At 46.0% G+C, this 17,492-nt stretch overlaps 1 long non-coding RNA gene across 2 annotated transcripts in view; it reads right to left on the minus strand.

Annotated features, from left to right (window-relative positions):
• LOC136018408 (uncharacterized) overlaps window positions 1-17,492 on the minus strand; it is a 288,221-nt gene that overhangs the window by 259,121 nt on the left and 11,608 nt on the right. The window contains exons 2-4 of one of the 2 annotated variants that reach the window (XR_010614396.1): window positions 17,254-17,448; window positions 16,038-16,056; window positions 15,177-15,304 (exon numbers count right to left, since the gene is read on the minus strand). This is a non-coding gene — a long non-coding RNA (uncharacterized LOC136018408). The remainder of the gene's footprint in view (window positions 1-15,176; window positions 15,305-16,037; window positions 16,057-17,253; window positions 17,449-17,492) is intronic. The other variant, XR_010614398.1, reaches the window with a different exon arrangement.

The raw sequence follows: 17,492 nt of genomic DNA on the forward strand, positions 1-17,492 counted from the left end.
AGCCAATAGCCAAGGAAACCTGTCCACACCTATGCAGGCTGGGGCTGTGCCTTTGTTTTGGGCAGTGACGTGTGCTTGGGGTGGAGGTCACCATTGTTTCAAGTTCCCTGATTCCACAAAGGAGCATTAATAATTTCTTACAACTGCAGTAAATGAAAGGTGGCAGCTACACCCAACCTATAACATTATACATCATTGGTTTTCCTGTTACCTGTCAAAAAGGGGGTTCTTCCTTTTGCCATGGGAAGGTGGCTGAGGTTGCAATGTCACCTAGGCAGAAGCTGTCAAACACATGGACCATATCAATGTACAGACTGGGTCGCCCTGGCCTGAGCCAGGCATAAGAGCTCCTGGGACCATATGGATCAGAAAGCAGAGCTGGGCTCATTCTCTCACATGCCGTCGTGTCACCCCTCATAAGGAAGGGATGCAGTGGATAATGCAGCTGCCATCTGTGATGTTCAAACAAAGCATTCTGACAGCACTAACAGAAAAATACAACTGTGCTGTGCAAAGCAGATGCTTTTTCACAAAAATGAAGTGACATTTAGCCCATGAAAGGTATTTCTTGCAGAGAAGTTGCACAAGAGTCAGTCTGAAATACTCTAATTTGTCTCAAGAGGTACCCAGCTCTTCAGGTGCTCTCAGAGTGCAATCACACACCAACCCTTGGCTTCTTCAAGCATCACATAAAGAATAGGAAACAGTAGGAAACATACCCCCTGCAGCTTCTATAGCATGAAGGTTACATACAAGGAGTAAAACATTAGAGCCAGCAGCCTTATTTTGCAGAAGATAATCTAATTTTTCATATTCAATGCAACATTAAACCCATTCTCCCAAAACTCAGCTGTGCCAAAGCTTCTGAGCTTAGAGTGAAATCACCTCCAATAGCACAGTTTCAGTGCCCCAGCAAAAAAAATAGGAGTAATGGAAAATACAAACAAAAAGACACAAGTGGTAAAAAGTAAAAGGAGGTGGTTTAGACACATCCCATCTTGATATGCTATGTTTCAGTAGCCAGTGTGAGGAAATGGGGTTTCCTTTTAAGCAGGGAGGGCCAGATCCTTGGCTGGAATACATCAGTTCTGCCCTGCTGAAATCAATGGATTGCTGCTGATTCACAGCAGCTGAGGGTCTGGTTTGTGGTTTTCTCCTGACGGTATCACACTAATGTAATTCCAAATTCAAATCATGTGGAGAAGTTTTCATACAATATTGTTAAATACCAAATATACCAAAACTGAACTAACCCAAAATTAACCTAAAATGTGAGAGGGTAAAGGGAATGCCTCTCTATTGCAATATGGACTCAGGCTAGAAAGGAAGAATCACAGGACAGTTTGATGAAATCCCTTGAAGTATTCACACTATTTAGTCTTTTAATTCTGGAATGAGGCCATTGGTAGTGTGAAGGTTTTGGGTTTAACACATTTCCTCATACCCTCTCAGAGTTCCGTGTAGTTCCTGAAGCCAAAAGCACCAAGGATGCAATGAACAACAAGATGGACTGGCATAAAAAGTGACTGTAATGGTTATCCTCTTGCTAAGTCCTCAGCAGCACAGGTGGCCAAGAGTGGCCTGTGGCCACGCTGGGCTTGAAGCCAGCGAGTCCTGCACAGTACCCCATTGCCAACTAGACTGCTGCAACCTGCTGGGAAAAACTAAAGGATATTCTTCAGCTGCAGATGTGGAAGCAGCACCCTGGGAACCCCCTGAGCATCACAGCAAACAGGCAGGGGAGAGGCACACCCCATTGCAACCAACTGCGCAACTCTGTCTCGTTTAGTCACATGGTGGATGTAAGCAGGACTATTGCAGCCACACAACAAATAGGGAGTGATGGCCTTCACACAGACAGAGCACTCCTAGGCACTCTACCCTCCCAGCTGCCACTCTTCCTCCTCCTAGAACTGTCCTCCCCACTATGGCAGTGACCTAGCTATCAGCCTTGCCCTGTCTGGCCAAACCCCAATTCCCCCTGCTGCCAAGCAACCTAGCCTCCAGCAAGTGCTCAGCCTCCTTCAGGCTCCGCAAGGCTGATGCTAATTCACTGCTGAAGTGGGTGGCAGTCTTAATTATGTTTCAGGCCTGAGAAATCTCACCAGTGCACTGAGAACCACAGGGCTCTTTCCTAATTACACGGCAGAACAGCGCATGATTCATGTCAGCAGCTCCTCGGCCCCCTCACCTCAATCCTTGCTGGGGTGACACAACAAATCCGAGTGGAAGTGATTAGCAGGTTGCAACCACAGCCGCCTGCTCCCCAGTGCTATTAACAAACCAGGCGCCATGACTGAGACGTCGGCCTCAGGCAGGGGCCTGTTGAATCATGTTCCTCTGCATTGCAACATCGGAAGTTGCACTTCAAAACCCATTGCCTGGGTTGCTCTTGGATTTCTCAATGAAGGCTCAAGGAGGATGCAGAATCTGGGCTGAGAACATTATCTATGCATTTTCAAATTCCCAAGGGAGGTTCGGAAATTAGAACTAGCTCTGGGAGTTTTGTTTTTGTTTTTCCCTTCCCTCCTCTCTTTCCTTTTGGTCTGATTAACTTTGGTGAGTGGCTTGCACAATTTTATCAGGTTGAGCCTGATGAATCATTCATCTCTAAGCAAGCAACAGGGAAAGATTGCAGGGCAGGCAGGGGCTGTGTTTCAGTAACCAAAACCAGCAATAAAACCTCACCCCCACCAAGAGAGAGAGAAACAGAGACAGTGGGCCAATAGCACTCATGGACAGCTTTCTGATGTCTGGTCTCAGACAACTAGCAGCACATTCATTTGTAAGACTGCCAGACCTCCTATGAAACTTAAAAAGCTTCTGTTATTTATAAAGCTGGATGTAGCTATTCTGCCTGCAAGACTAGCTCATTATATTTATAGGTACCTGTCCCATTCACCCACTTCAGGGTCCTCGGTCCTATAAATCTACAAGGCTCACAGGATCTGCCTTCAAACACCAAGATATCTCTTCTTTGTGAGAAGGGCCATGTGGAAGTGTCTATCAGCGCAGCAGGGCTCAGCAGCGCACACACATAAATACATACCTGAAAGCCCCACGTTTCTGTCAGTGCACAGGAAGCCAATTTCAAGAACTTGTCTTCCATGTGGGGAGCACCACATTTTGCATTTCATTTATAAAGAAGCTCCCAGTAAATCTTAACCACAAAGGTTCAATTTAAAGATGGTTTAAAACTGTCAGCTGGCTTCAGGACAGAAGATATACAAGTCAGTCCAACTGATTCTGGCAGCCTGGACTTGCAGTCCCCCTTAAGAAGAAAAACCAAAATCAAACGAACTCTCCTGGGTGTTCTGCCTCAACTTCAGAATCTCTGTGCATAAATTCAAATCAGAGCTCAGCTGGTCAGACACGAAGAGCTTTGCAAACACAGCTCTTATGTGAAGCTGGGGACACAGACAAGCTAAGGCAGCCCCCTACAAATTGCACTGGGGACAGCAGAAGCAAGAGATTTAGCCTTTCCAATTTGCGGGTGTTCACACAAAAACACAAGAGAGCTTTTCTATTTTGGAGGTGAAAGACTTATTTCTCAACAAAAATGTAAAACTGGTGCATGCAGCTCTTTCTTACCTCCTACAGATAAACCAGGCAAGATTTCACTCTTGAGACCAGCTGGGCTCACTCCTGTCAACCAGAAGCCTTACCCAAATGTAGATGCAGGAACTGAAGCAAACTGCTGCTTTCAGTTGCCCATGTTAGCAAACTTTAAAGCAGACCCATACTTCACCAGTCCCAATCCCAGATTGCTGAGGTGTTTCACTTCATGCCATGATTTTGTGCACTGGTTACCAATTGCTAGATCAGCTCCAAAAGCCCATGGAGCTCTCCAGGCCTGGCTCCCACAAGCAGCCACACAACTACAGCAAGAAGCATTTTGCCACACTGCAAGTTGCAACAGGGGGCAGGGTTTGAGAGCGGTCTCAAACAGCCCCCTCAGAGGCAGAAACTTTCACAATCCAAGGGCAGATACCATTTTTCCTGCTTAATCTCTTGGAAGGATTCCTTCTGCCTCAGTCATGAATTAAAAGTAATCCAGAGAAAAATATTTGCCCTTTTGCAGTATATTTCAGAGATGGATTATTTAAGATTTGGTGTGGCATAAATTCAAACCTTTAAAAAAAACCCAAACAATAAAAGGGGCTCCCACAACTTAGAGCACACACAACCCCACATGTGTATTCAAGAAGAGCCAACAGTCCAAAGCTGAGAGGGAAAGAGGCTGAAGATCTGTGGAACTGGATCTGGAGGTAGGAGCTTTCACATCTTAGCTTGAGCGTCTGGTCTGGGCTGTGCTAGGGGTAGCAGGTGTCTGTGGGTATAAGTGGCAGCCACAAAAATTTTAACCAAAATTTACATTTCTCTATTAAAAGTCATCATCTACATAATGCAGCATTTACTGACAAACAGTCATCTCCAAGGATTCCCAACCAGTTACACTAGTAATATAAACCATGCAGCTTTAGGTTAAGGGTGTGAGAGAGATGAAGCAAAGCTGACTCAAGCTGCTCCCAGTGGCTGAGTGAAATGCAGGAGGTACAGAGCAAACCTGATTTGTCCCTTGCTGTTGAACACAATATTTGCAAGCAATTACCCTGGCTGCAGCAGTTTCACCTGCATGAGAACAGTCAGGATACTTTGTGCAGTATTTATACAGGTAGTTATGAAGGTTCAGGCTATAAACTGAAAATAAGGCTGGATTTTTGAAACAATTTTGTGCCTTCAGACATCCATTGCAGGGACAAACTGGAAACAGTCACATACATTTAGGCTCTCTTCTCTATAGTCTTCCATCTCACAAAGCCATTTGCTCCTCTGCTAGCATTAACAGTAGCTCACAGTTCCCTCCTGTATGATGCATCACAGAATCACAGAATGGTTTGGGCTGGGAAGGACCTTAAGATCATCTAGTTCCAACTTCCCTGCTATGGGCAGGGATGCCTCACATTAGACCATGTCGCCCAAGGCTCTGTTCAAAATGGCCTTTAACACTACCAGGGATGAAGCATTCCCCACTTCTTTGGGCAGCCTGTTCCAGGACCTCACCACCTTCACAGTAAAGAACTTCTTCCTTGTATATAACCCGAACTTCACCTGTTTAAACCCATTGCCCCTTGTCCTATTGCTACAGCCCCTAACGAAGAGTCCCTCTCCGGCATCCTTCTAGGCCCCCTTCAGATACTGGAAGGCTGCTATGGATTATATACGGATATAGATTTTACTTGATCACTTCTGCCTTACAAACCACAACCACAGATGGATTACGGCATGTTCTTAAAAACCCCTCCAGTCTCACTGTAAAGCAGTGAGGAATTCATGTTCTCCGGTAGGTTAAGGCCACAGTCAGCTGAACTCAGAGGAATGAAATGCCACTATGTGTCCTGGGAGAATGGAAAGGCAACAGCCCCTCTGGGAAAGGATGAAAAAAAAAAAAACCAGGCAGAGGTTATTTTGTTAACCTAACCTGACCATCTCTCTGGTGCCTCAGAGGGTACCTGAGGGCTTCTCTAGCAAAAGACAGTGTCATGCTGTCAGCTCAGCTGTCTGTTAACAAGATGGGTGCTGTGTACACTCACAGTCCAGAGCTCGGATTTAGCTGCAGTAAATATTGCCCTACAGCCATCATTACCTGAAGGCTGATAAGTGACCTGACACCACGGTTCAGCTCCTAGAAGAGAGCTATCTTCTCCCCATCTCAGCAGCAAATCAAGCCTGGAAGCTAAGCAGCCTCTTCCACCTAAGAGGTATTTCCCCTCCTCGTGAACATACATGATCTACATTGACGCAGTATGTGAGTAGCTTCACTGGGTCTGTACTGAGGGGACACAGCACCCTCAGGATGCCTGACCTGTAGGTATTCCCCTGACTTTCTGCTCACATGCTTTCAGGGAGCTGGAGATCAGGCTACAGCAAACACTAGACATCTATTCTCACTGCAGGTCACCTCCCCATCTCCTGATCTTCTCTGGTGCCCCCAAAGATTAACTCCCTGTCTACAAAGCAAGCACAGATTTTCCAAGAATCATCTTTCAAGGGGAAACTTTCTCTCCACTGTACCCCCACCCTTGAACACCACTGAACAGCCTATGGAGACTGCTAATATAATGTATTAGGGCTCTCGTTGCAGAAGGATTTTTACAATTGCCACCTGGAGACCTTATTTTTCAGTTCTGAAGCAGGCAGCTGGAGAGCAATTTACTCCTTAGCTTCTGACCAACAATGAGCTCCGATGAAGGCAAAACTACAACACCTGAAGCAAACATTTCCATTTCTGGGGAAATGAGAGGAAGGAGATGGACCTTGAAGGCAGAAGGGGCTTAGATACCACCTTCTCTCTCTCCCTGTGGCATCACATCTATTCTTAACTTTCTCTGTCAGGGTCCCAGCACCAGAGCTGCGCAGTAGATGATGGAGACGCTAGCTCTTCAAGCCAGTCTGGGAACATCCCACAGAGTCTGAAAGCAGCATTTACAATGCTGTTTTGCAACTGGGAGAAGCAGCACAGTATGCTCCAGTAATCAAGGAAAGCAATCAGATTCATGGAATACTTTTTAACCCATAACAAATAATAGTTTCCTAAACTTTACTGTGGTCACAAAGTCAGAACAAAAGTTGATTAAAAAAACCATACAATTACTGTGCACAGAAGATTTTGAAAAATGCCACTAAATCCTCAGAGGAAAAACAATGAGTACTTTTTTAATGAAAACCAAGCTCAGGGATTGCTGCTTTCTGAAAGCAGCCTGGTAAATGGTTTTGTTTTCCAATAAGCAAAGTAAATAGTGGAAAGGACCCATGTCCTTTCCCTTCCATTGCTGCAAACTTCCCCGTTTTCCCAAAGCTGAATAAAGGATGCCTGACCTGATTCTAAATCCAGTAACAGGTTCTCAAATGTGCTGTGGGCCAGAGGTGGGCAGGGCAGTGGAGGAAGGCCCTGGAGACCCTAATGTACACCAAGGATTGCAATGAATGGACAACAAGAAGTAGAACCTGCTCCTGACAAACTAGATTGGGAAAGTGCCTGGGGATGGGTCCTTATCATGCCACAACTTGAACTTCCCCAAGCAATTCACACACCCATGTCTCTACATGAAAGCAGTTAAGATGGGAAGGAAGCACAGTTAGGGTTTGGCGCTGCTAAAGCCCCATGCAATTACAGGCAAGAGTAAACATCTTATTCAAGGATGAGCAATCATCCCTCAAGGGAAAACCCTGGGGCTTCAGCCCTCCCAAGAAGGTCACAAATGGGTACAGGAAACAAGAGGAGACTTGCACAAAGGGAAGGAGCTAAACCTTGCTGTCCATGAGTGAGGAACTGAACAGACAGTTCCATGTGCTCCAGCACTGGGCACAGATTTCAGAACAAACACATAGGAAGCTGTGGCATCACTGAACCTTTTGTTTCTGAAGCTCCAAGGGCATTATTTAGTCTTTCTTCCCAATACAGCAACTGCCATAAAACCTCCAGCTTGGTAGGAGCTCCTAATTTAGTGCTCCTGAAAAAAGTCCTCTGTGGCAGGAGAGGCAGCAGAGCTGTTCTTTACACAGGCAAGGGATTCTCCAACAGTATCGAAACTCTGGTCAACCCTCCCTTAATACACCTACATGCCCATCATACAAGTTTCAACACTTCCAAATCAAGCCATGGCTTAAAATAATAGTCTTTAAATCTGCTTTTTACCTTCAGTGCCATCTGCTCAGTACAGCCAGGTTTACAGCCTTTCCAGATGCCATTTCCATTCATTAAGGCTCCATAAGGTATGAGCTGTACAGTGTCTGATCCAAGAAATCATAATCTTAAGACATACTTACTGGTAGCTATTGAAAATGCTTCTGCAGAGCTGTGGGTGCTCCCAGCAGACAAATACATGGACTTCTCTGTAGTCACATCCCTCCCACCATCCCGTGCAAGTGGGCCACTGTCAGCAGACACTGTAGAAGAGGAAGGGGTACCTTGGAGTTTGCAGCAAAGCTGTTCCTCCCAGGTGCAGGGGATCCTGAAAATACACCCAAACTCTCAATCTTCCACTAATACACCTACATGCCCACCACACAAGCTTCAGCAGGCACCTCAAGAACTCAGACAGGTAACAGGTAATATGTTAGCACACATCATCTAGGTACCAAAGACCTGAGCAAAAGTCTATTGAACTACTTCACCGAGCAGAAGGGACAACTGACAGCTCATTTGTCACCATAAGTACTTGCTTCTCAGGTGCTCCACAAAATATCCAAAACCATCTGGCTGCACAGCAACTACTCTTCCTGCCTGGAATTCTGAGCCCACATGGCAGATCGAGGAGAGGCCATATCGAACATGCAAGTCTCACAATGACATATTCTCTGCTGCTGTCATACAGCCCAAGTAACTGCTTGGGAAGTCCAGGCAGCCACTTCCTTCCTTTGTTCAGTGTCCTGTTGCATGGAGAGATCCTTCCTTGCCCAAACAGCAGCTGGCAGCATGGGCCCTCACAGTCATGATGGGCTGAGCCAGACAGGGGGCTCTTTCCAGCATACCCCTCTAGCTGCAGCCTGAGGGTCAGTGAGCTGATGCAGCTCTGGTTAAAATGAGCAGAAGAACACGGACAGCCCAGCCACCTCCCAGCCCATCTACTCCTGCTGATCCTTGTCTGTGAACGCTGACTTCTCTTCCTCTGCTGGTTTCCTGGCCTCTTGTGGAGGAGGAAGAGAGAGTTTCCTGCTCTGAAGAGCCACAGTTTGACAGAAGCATCTGCAGCCTTCACAGCCCTGAGATGGCCATTATGAGCCCCTGCACAGCCAAAGTCATATACAATTCCCCAGCAAAGGTGCAACCCTAGGATCAGCCTCATGGATCACAGATAATCACCAGTAATCTCTTCAGGTGCTCCATGCTCTCCCACCACTGCTATTGGCAGAGACAGGAAAAACAGTGGAGGAAACAAGCCTTTTCTGAGAATACCCCAGCTAAACTGAATCAAAACTTGTTAGCTCTTGATGATGTTCAGACTGGTGGCCACTGAGGGGTCTTCAGAAATGCTACTACATCCCTTATGTTGCTGGACATATTTACCATACAAAGGCTTTACACACTGGTCGTATAAACATTTCAGGGCAGCAGTGAGACACTCAAACCAATGGTTCATTAATAACATGGCATTCAGTATAAGGTTTTCCCTCACTAACCAAAACACTGCCCATTACCAAAGCAGGCTCAGAGTTAATCTTTATTGACTTTTTTTTCATTGCTATTTAAGTATAAAAACAAAGTGAGGGTACTAAGAAATCAACACATGTACACTACAGAAAAATCCCTGAAAGAACCACAAATACTCTGCCAAAATCTGGTAGGATAAATAGAGCTGTAATGTAGGAGCCACATGCCTTCCCCTGCAGCACTACATGGGCAGTCCATGCCAGCAGCCTGGACATCCTCATTAGGTATGGCTTCCAAAGGTCTTCCCCAAAACCAGGTCTTTGTGCAGGGATCATACTGTAGTCCGACCAGGGAAGGAGATGCGAAGAGCCTGCTACCCACTCTCTCCCATGACTGTTTCTGTTTTCTGGACATTTCTCTTCAGTTTTCAACAAAGGGAAGAGTTAAACTCAACTCAAAGTAGGTAGAAACAGACAGAGCTTTGTTTCAAACATGCCTCAGTTGCTCGGCACAGTACAACTGCAAGAACTGGGAGGAAGGAGGAAAAGAAACCAAGAAGGCTTTGTGGTTAATTCTGAGTACGCTAACATGGTAACAAAAAGGGCAGGGAGGATGGCAGAAATAATGACTCTATGAGCTGCATTTCCCTTTGGACAGGACATAATGAGATAACCTTTGCTACACAGAAGAAGAGTCTCCTAGCAGAGAAAAGGCAAAGGCTGGCAAAGGGTGAGCAATCTGGAGCTGCAGAAACCTACTGCCCCTTTACCAGTGCTGGCCAATAGGACCAAGTTTTCCTAGCAAGAGGAGAACAGAGGAGAAAACTAAGCATTCCCAGCTCCTGAGAAATAGTTTTCCCTTCTCCTTGGGCACTACCTGACCACTCATAGGGATCCTCAACCTGCGCAGCTGCCCCTGATTTCCACAGATGTCACACATATCCTGCTTGGCAGGGCCCTTGGCTCAGGGGGTGATGCAGAGAGGGCAAATGCATTCTGCTGTGCTTCTTGAAGCCTGGACAGGCAGAAATGAGCCGACTGTGCTCGGAAGCCCCAGCAGACTCCAGTGAAATACACAGAACTGCACACAGCAGTTTGGAAAGAGCCACAGCAAAGCTGGCTGCAACCCAGTGCAGATTATCCTACAGAGCCAGGGACTGCTTTATACCTGTCCCCTTCCAGAAAGGGCTGCTCCCCCTCAAATACCCCAGAAGCACTCAGAAATGCTGCAGCCTGGCAAGGCCTGCAGAGTATTCAGCTGCCTACGGAAAAGGCTCAATTCTGGAACATTAAAATATACCCCTAAAACTATGTGAACGAAATCATCACCAGGTACACAGTTCCTCTAAGCAGTGAGCATGAAGAAGCCTCCTTCTCCAGAGAGACACAAACAAAAAGCATTGACGGTGTGCTGCCATGAAGTTCCAACTTAGTCCTGGAGCTGACAGGGCAGCAGGATGGAGTTTCCTCGTGTTTATTTACATCTTGAGTCCATTCCAGCACCTCTTCCCAAGAGCTCCTTTGCTGATAAAGCAAAGTTTCAGCTAATGAGACTATTTTCAGCTCCAATTGCTGAGAGAAGGTGAACCTTTTACTAAAGCCTCCTCAACACTAACAAGCACATTGTTGCTGAGGGGAAAGAAGGAAGGAAAAAAGCTGGGGGTGGGCCTGTATCTAGGTCAGCATCAATCTCTCTTTGTCACCTACAGCCTTGTTTTATGGGAAGCATGTGGATAATAAATGGTGATTATGGAAAGTGGAAGGGAAGAGGCAATCCTGAGAAATTTATAGATAGGAGAGAAATTACATTAATAGGAGATAATACAGAGCTGCAAAATTGTTATAAAAAAGGCATTAGGAGAGCTCTGTAATTGGGGTTATTAGACACAACTATATCAGGCTTTATTTTTTTTCCTTTTTGGGTGCATGTCACTGTGATGGATGTCACTTTCAACAGTCATAGTAAAAGTAAAATATCTGTGTTAAAGCCAAGTACATTAACTTTTATATTGGTGTAATTTACTACATTATGAGTTCCCATCATTCAGGAGTTAAAGACAAAATCCTCTTCCTTATGGTGTCGATACCCAGGCATACACTTTACAGGAAGAAGTGTTTCTTTGAATATCTATTATACATTAAATAATTCTTTTAACTTTCCATTACTCTTGTCAGGAGAGACAAGGGGCAAGAGAAAGGGGTAAACTATTCATATTGCTAACACACATCATGAGCTGGATTTGCCATTGCTCTCTATCTGGTGAAGTCATTCACTGCTGCTTTTCCAGCCATACACGCAAGAGATTAGTTTGCTACACGGGAAAGCACAGAATGGACTGGATAGTAGCTACTATTTTGAAAGCTAAACATGCATCAATATGATATTGAAGGTAACATTAAGGGTCACTCTCTTGCCAAAAGTAAACAAAAGCATTCTCCAGCAGAAAACCTGCTTGTAGCACTGTGCTGGTTTACAGCAGGATTTGATAATGCTAAGGTGGAGTCCCCATCTCTCAAAGCTGAAACGATGCTGCACCTGCTACAGCATTACAGCCACCTGCACCTGAGGTGCTTAGAGTGATAAACAGAACAAGTCAAGCCTCAGCTTTTCTATCTCTTCTGTGTTGCAGGAGCTAAATGACTGCTAAAGCAACACAAACTTGGTAATTCCCAGGCTGCAAGTAGAAATCACAGAGGCATCAATACTAGCATGAGGTCAGGCTTAAGCTCGAGCGGGAAGCAGGGAGGAAGCTGGCTCATGGTGGACCCCTTGGCCTCAGCAGCAGGAAAGGTATGTTCTGCTCTCAGGCTGCCTCCCCAGGCACCTCTGTGCCCTTGGGCAAGTCACTGCTTTGACTACTCCTTCCAAAAAGTGACTGCCTCCAGCTAAGCACTGTGATTGCACAGGGACAAGCACAATGAGGCCTTGAGGGACTACAGCAAGAATCCTTCCTGCTGCAAGATAAACTAGTTCTGAGATGGTATGAAGCTCAAGGGAAATGAGATTGTCCATTTCAAAGTCAAAAGCATTCTCAAAGAATCTACTTCAGAACTGCATGGAAGAGGACTTGGTACTACTGTTGTCTGATACCACTCCATGATCTTTAAGGTCCCTTCTAATCCAAACCATTCTATGATTCTATGATTTCAATAACGGGAAGAACTATAGCAAGTTTTAATACTACCTAAAAATCACAAGAGGAGCAAGTTTTCCTTCTTCCTGCAAGTCAGACCACATATGTAATACAACACAAGCACATTTAGGTGGGTTCCTGCTTTCACACGATCACTCCCAGGATCTCCTAGCCAAGATTCCATGTCTGTAACAGCAATGAGACCTAACAGCTCCCTCCAGCCACTATATTCCTGAGGACCAAGGGGTCTGTAGGGCTCTGAACATGAAGGTAGTTCCGTTTACACTCACGTTTTGTTTGTGAAATCAATCCATCAGTTCTCTTGCCTCCATAAGGCAGACCTTGCCACCAGCTCTCACAGCATCAGCACAAAAAGCCCAACCAGGGTTGTGTGTAGCACAGAACAGGCACTGAGAAATGCAATCAGCTCCCCCAAGCTGCACTTTCCAATTGCAAATTACAGAATAGCTTCAACGTTAAGAAGGGATTAAACAACTCTGGTTTGTTTTCAAAACAAAACACTGCAGTGTGGCATTACTTAATGCCATGCCACCCAAATGGAATTCAATACTTCAGTCCAGCCCAAACATTTTTCTTCCATGTGTTCAGCTCATTAACTGAGGATTCAACTGTTTATGCCCTACTATGTGCTTGTTTGGGTTTTTTTCCTTTTCATAGTAACTGCAAAGTGACTCCTGCCTACACACATAAAAATGCTTTAGCTGGTACCTCCGGAGTGAGGCGAGACAAACAGGAAGATTCTCTCCTTCCTTAACCTCTGAGCTAGATAAGCTCACACCTACTGGAGACCCTGACTTTTCTTTCCTTGTTCCCCATTGCAACCAGACTCTGCTCTCCCCATCTCTGTGCAACTGCACAGTTGCCCCTCTAAAAGGCAGAGAGGTCTCTTCCTGCTGGCTTCACTGGTGTTATTCACCCCAGTTCATGGTACTAGACACAAGATATCTAAAGATACCTGCCATGTCCCTGCCTTTTACTGTTTCTTTCACAATGGTTAGTCTGTTGAGAAAATATTTACTTTGCATTTGAGAAAAGGTCATGGGCTGGTGGTGTAAACCACTCTCCCCTGAGACAACAGGAATGGGAATCAGATTCTAAAAGAGAAAAATCAGCCTGGAGTCTTTTTCCTCCTCCCCTGCTTCCTCCCACATCCCATTCAGATGGCATAAAAAGGCTCTCAGTGGCTCCAAGCCGAAAGAAAGAAGGACATATTTCATGTCCCCTCATGAAATGTACCTCTATCAGTCCCTTGTTCAGCTCTCAGCAGGAAGCAGGGCTCGCCCTAAACAGAACCGAGGTGGGTAACAAAACAGGAAGATTCATTTCCTGTAGCACCACGGGGCTGGCAGGAGCAGTTCTCTGACCTTGTGTGCTTTCTGAGAACAGTCCTCCAAGGTGGCACAAGCAAACACATGAACTGGAGCATGAGCCAGTGGCACTTGACTGGCCCTGCTGTTGAAATAAACTCTGTTAGGTATGCTCTTTATACCCAGCTGTAGAAGCAGTGACACAAGAGCACATCAGGGGCATCAGAGTGCTCTAGCACAGCGGGTGATGCAGGATATGAAATGACTTTGGCAGCAGAACACTTGGTCAAAGGAAGCAATGTGCTTTCCTGTGTACAACACAGCATTTTGTGTCCATTTCAGGTTTGCTTTTCACCAGCAACTTGGTGGTTATGTGATTTCATGTACACAAAGAACCAAAGGCATAAACACTCCATCATTCAATGAAAAAAAAATCTCCAACTCAAATGCAACGAACAACAAAGTTAATAAAACTATTAATCTACATGTAACTATGTAACTACAATCTCAGAGTACCCATCTATCTGTACAAAATACCCCCTAGTACAGTGACCAGCCACACAACAGAAAACCTGCATCCTGCAAATGCAACTGCCTGAATAACACCAAACCTAATTCAAAGCCCATTATTTAACAGGACATTGGTTTCAGCAGCTCTGGATCAAGCCCCTTCAGCACATGAATAGTTTCACCATTTCTTTCCTTACACAGAGACAGATCTCTCCATTCAGAGCAACAACAGCTGTTTAACAGGGAGCAGTGGTAGGAAAGAGCAGACTTATCAGGAAGAAGGGTGACTGAAAGAATGTATGCTTGGGGAATATATGCAGGAGGAGAAAAGAGGAATTTTAACAAGGATAAAAATCACTGGTGTATAGATCCCTATCTGGCTTTAAACGATTCAGCTCCCATGCTGTAACACCACAGCTACAGCAGCACAGCTTCAGCGTGTGCAGTTCTTCCTGCTTCAGATCCTAAAGATGAGGTTTCACAAGACAGCTGGTTCAAACTAAGGCTCTTATTTCATTTCAACCCCATTCTGTTCCCTTCTCCCCACAGCACAGTCTCACTCTTCCCCTGGGCCAGCTGCAAAATTGGTCTGATCCCCTGGGAAACTGCTTCATCCCAAAAAGACAGCAGCAAATAAGCTGTTAGGGAAGGAAACAGTTGTAGATGTTTGCAGAGTATGAGCAAAGCCAATCCACAGACAGGTAGGTGAGCAAACAAGGTGTTTGCTTTTTGCAAAGTAAAGCAGAGTTCTCCAGAAAGCACCAAACTTCATTCATTCACCCCCAGAATCATCCATCCTCCCGCTGCTGACCCAGAGTTTTGCACACACAATCAAGAGATACTTTAGGTAACAATTATAGACTGACTTCAAACACAAACAAAAAGCAAACTGTGGCTGGATCAGGACTTCAAATTATTTTGACACCTTCACAGTCACCAAACATGCTAACTCTGGCAGGTCGTCTTCCCTGCTCAGTCCTCAAGTCAGTCCCTCCCTCCTTCCAAGAGGCTCACAGTCACTAATGGTTATTCCTTTCTATAGAGCACTTACCAGCAACTCAGAGGCACTGCACCAGTGCCTTGCAAAGGTCCTACTATGTTTTGCTTGCAGCCAGCTCAGTTGTACATGAGGAGGATGGAGAGATGGGCTCGCTCCTCATGCAGTCACTTTATCCAGGCCTGAAAGACAAAAAGGGTAGGGAGTGCAGAGAACGGACAGCTGGCAAAGTTGCCAGAATTAAAACATTAAGGAAGAAGAGCTACCATTACAATAACATGTTGCAAGGTAAAGCCCTCCCCAGAGAACAGTCTCTGTACAAAAGCACATGGGATACAGCAAGGCATGTACTTGGCCCTTGCTTTGCTTCAGTTCCCTAATCCAGCACAAATGCATTTGGGGATTTATGGGGTTTTGGAAGCTTCCAGAAAAGCTCAGGGCCTGTTCCTTGGGTTATTGTTTTCCCATCTGTTTCTCTTCATTTTATTCCATCACAGAGGCCCCATCGTGGGACACAGGAATGTGACCGGAACAATAGGCAGAACTTGCTGCCTCCAGAAGCGCAGTGAGGGCAGTGCTGCCATGGCAGGATGGGAGCCAGTGCATTCTATATTTAGTCCTTTCTTGCTTATTCCAGATCACATTTGCACCCCTTACTTCAGAAGTCAGGAGGCTTTCACCACACCACCGTTCCTGAGCACTGCACATTCAGCAGGGCCCATGAACATGAAACATCCATTTCCCTTCTAATAAATGCTAACAGGAAGACTTCCTGCTCTTCCCCCCCCCCCTTCCCAAGCCCCTGTTTTGACAGACTTTTTTCTTCATATAAGCATACTAAACAAAACCATCTCCTTTCTCTGCAAGGCTGGCAGCCTTGGAGCAGCACCAGCACTCCAGAGCTTGGACACACACCGTCTGTCGGAGCAGGGCCCTGCAAAGAGGCAGAAATGGGTGAGCTTGTTTCTCCCTCATGTCTGAGCTAAATTCACCAACCCACAAAGACTTGCCCCAAGCCCACACCCCAACACCAGGGGGCAAGTGAAGGAGAGCCAGGTCTGAGCACCCATATAGCCTCAATCACTGCCACAGCACCTGCATACATCTCCAAACCACAGTGGGTAGGGGGCTGCTGAAGAAAAACTCAGGTCTTACTGCAAAGCCTTCCCCACCATGTCCCAAAGCACCTCTCTACCACTTTGAAGGCTGAGGGGGCTCTTTGCTGCAGAAAGCCAAGCAGCCTGCGGCACTAATTGCAGTGCCATTCAGCACAACTCATTTACATCATCAAGGCAAGAAGATCCTGCTTTGATAATGCCAGGGCAAGAGGAAAACCCATCATCTTTTCCAGAAACACCTAAGAGCTGTGCCATTTGAAAACACTTCGATGCTGGACAAGTCCTCTTTCTGACACTCCAACAAGGGTTGTAGATTACAATCACTCTGCACTTTGTCTCTCCAATTCTGCCAAAGGTTGCTGGAGTCACAGTGAGAGGTCTGAGCACCCAGGCACCCTCCTGGGCACCTTGCTGCCATCCACATTACCACCCCTGTTTCCAACATGTTTCCACACGCTGCTTTTTCTCCTGTAGGCATTCCCACCACTGGCAGCTCCCCATTCCTTCTGAAAGCCCTCCCACTATAAATGGTTGTATCCAAGGAGAAAAGGCTGATGCTGAATGGGATATAAAAATGTTTTTTTCCCCTTTAAAGTATGTCACCAGAAAATCAGTGGTACCCAGCAGTGGCCAAGCATAGATGGCAAAATTATATTCTGGGGGTATCACAAACCATGCCACTAATTTGCACTGTGGCCTCAAACTTGTGGCATGTTACATTTTCCTCCTCGAGTTACTTGAGTCCAAGAGCTGTTCTGAGGCACAGGTGCTGAGGAGTGTTTGAAGAGGCCCAAACAAAAGCAGCATAGTTAGGAGGCTGAGCAGATTGTCTTCCTGCAGCTTGGGACCCACTCAACACCTCTGCAATGCCAGCCAGCACAGGCATGTCAGCTGCATTCATCTGCCATGGAAATCCCTTCTCTTTTACTTCTTCTGTGCCCCAGAGCCTGGCTTCCCTCTGCTCGTGCCAAGGAGGCAGTGCCTGGCCAGCTCTCTGAACAACCAGCACATACCAGCAAGCTGTAAACCAGCCCTGTGTGCCCGGCGAGTCTGAAGGAAGGGAATGCTTTCCATGCAGGCATTCCTGCAGCTCTTGAGACAGCAGTCATTTATCCAAGGTAAAGGAGAGAAGAGGGCTCGAGTTTCCAGTGAAAGAAGCTCACAGAGAAATAACAGCAGCACTCAGGCCTTGCCTGGCCACCAAAGCTCTGAATAAAAGAAAAATAAACATCATGCTGCTCCATCTTGCCAA

This window comes from Lathamus discolor, chromosome 7 (assembly GCF_037157495.1).
Source record: "Lathamus discolor isolate bLatDis1 chromosome 7, bLatDis1.hap1, whole genome shotgun sequence".
Classification (NCBI taxonomy): Eukaryota; Metazoa; Chordata; class Aves; order Psittaciformes; family Psittacidae; genus Lathamus; species Lathamus discolor.